Below are 2468 nucleotides of genomic sequence, written 5' to 3'. Positions count from 1 at the left end.
TATATAAAATAAGTGGGTCCTTGCTGGTTGTGTATTTTATGCACAGTAGTGTATATATGTTAATCCCAAGGTCCTCATTTATCCCTCTTCCATGCCTTTCCCCTTTGATAACGTAAGTGTTTTTTCTATCAGACCAGGCACATTTCAGTTGCTAAATAATCACATGTAGTAGTGACTACTGTATCAGACAGTGCAGTTTTAGATTCCAGAACATACCTACTTCTTTCCTTTGTTTTTTTAAACATCACAAATAAGATCTTTTATTTATCATCATTAATTGTCTGAATTTTAAACAGATTCTTGGACTGGTGGCTCATATCCATTAGCTCATTCGACTTTAGCACCTGTCTCATCTCCAGTAGCTTCTCCAAAAATTATCTTCACCATGACAATCTGGAGTTTTCCCAATTCAAATCTGAGCTTCTTCAGCATTTTTACTTTTTTAACAAAGACATCATGGAGCAGATAAACAGACTGTCAAGCTTTTTCTATGTCTTTTCTGATGCTATCTGAAATCAATTTATTGACTACCTCTTTCAAGTCATTTGTCTGCTCCTCTTGGGTCACGATTTCCATCATCTTCTTCTAGACATGGGAGACCTGTTGGTGCCAGGCATAGGAGGTCTTCCATATCTAATTGTTGCATTTTTAGTAAAACTCACACAGAATAGATGAAGCAACAATATGGGTAAGCTTGACATCAATATGAGCTTCAATCATGATCTGCCATTTTTTGACCAAGGAGTACAGTCTGTCACAGGTAAGAAACCAGCCATGGAAATTAGGCAGTTTTTGGAATTACTGAATTACTGATTTAATTACTGAACATCTTCAGTAATTAGCTTGAATTTGATGATCCTTGAGGTCATCAGATGAGATTTTGTCTCTTTGAATTCTCGTGACTAGTGTTTTCCCAGTATTTCTTATGTTGAACATAGCTGGTGTTTCACATCATACCAATCTTAGAAAATGAGTCAACTACATCCTTCTTGGCTTCCTTTTTGCTGCCTTCTGTAAGGCACTTGTTCTTGCCAACCACCATGTTGCTGCTCAGCATCCTTTCCCTTTTGATGGCCTCTACACCTGAAGTGTCCCCTGTTTGGATTACTCTTCCTCTAGCTCTTTTAAAGATATATACTTTGGGATCTATCATTCACAAAAGATTATACACACTTACAATATGCAAACTGTACATATTCACATATATAATGTTTATAAATGGTATAGAGATGAACACAATACAAGTTTAGTTTTTGCACATTTGAAGTCTAATGAATATCAAGCAGCTCTTTGCCATTTGGAAGGGAAAGAAGAGGTATGGAGAGCATGTAGGGTGTCTGCAAAGGCCAGGCCGGGGAAATTCCACGGCCTTATTTCAGTCATATAACTCCATCCAGATGCAAGGAAAACCAACAAACGCAGTCTTCCTGTGTATTCTGATAGAGAAAATGCTGTGATTAATACATGTCACTATCTTTGACACAATTTTATAATTTTTATCCCTAATTTTTTGGCCAGCATCCATAGAACAGTATTAAATTAAATAAAAGTCTTATTTCTGATTTTAATAAAGATTGTTTTCAACACGTCTCCATTTAACAAGATGACAGATTTAGGGAAGAGATTTGCTTATCTCATCATACCAAGGAACTTTTAAAAATATCTTCCTATAATAGATTTTTATTTATTTAATGAGTGATAAAAGTAGAAATTTAGCAGATATCTCCTTAACAGTTATGGAGATAATAACATAATTTTGTTTTCAATAGCTTAACATTGTAAATAATACTTTAGATTTCTTAATGTTGAATTACTTTTTCTTACCCCTAAGATAAAGTCTAACTTATTAGTATATCTGTAATATATGTATATTAAATATATATATATATAAATACATATAATGCTTTTGAAAAGCTAGATTTCATTTACTGTTATTTTATGTAAAAGTTTTGCATCAATATTCAGAAGCAAGATTGAGCTACTTTTTAATTATTTTTTGTTAGATTTTATAATTCACGAATGAATTTCAGAGCTTTATCTTTTTACTTTCTCCAACTGTTAAAGCTTTATCTGAGTTAACTGATTCTTCAAAGAGAAAAAAATCCCACTGTGTTTGGGACAGTCTATATTTCAAGCATATTGCCACTGGGCCCATTAATATTCCCTCTTATCAGTATCATATCTTTACTACAGCTATAACATTTAACAATTTTAATAAGAATGCTTTTACTAGTTTCATGCTCTCTTTCTGGCCCTCAGTATACTCTTCTCATAGCAGTCTGCTCTTGTTTACTGCTGCTGTATCCCTGAAATTCTATCAAAAGTAAAAAACTGATTTTTTTAAAGATTGCCTCTCTGTTTTTCTACATTTCCTCTACTTCAGTGGAGCTATGATTGTTTACCCTCTCCCTCTAGTGAAATTGCTGATTCTGCTGGTGTGTTCAGTCTTTACTGCTTATCTCTGTCAA

The 2468-nt window shown here is 33.7% G+C and overlaps 1 pseudogene; it reads right to left on the bottom strand.

The window, feature by feature from the left end:
* Positions 1-288: 288 nt before the first annotated feature.
* LOC138073835 (small ribosomal subunit protein eS1-like) lies at positions 289-1042 on the bottom strand (annotated as a pseudogene).
* Positions 1043-2468: the final 1426 nt, after the last annotated feature.

The sequence above is a fragment of the Capricornis sumatraensis genome, chromosome 2 (assembly GCF_032405125.1).
Source record: "Capricornis sumatraensis isolate serow.1 chromosome 2, serow.2, whole genome shotgun sequence".
NCBI classification, from domain to species: Eukaryota; Metazoa; Chordata; class Mammalia; order Artiodactyla; family Bovidae; genus Capricornis; species Capricornis sumatraensis.
The sequence above is the reverse complement of the archived record's forward strand: the minus strand, read 5'-3'. Positions and strand labels throughout refer to the sequence as shown.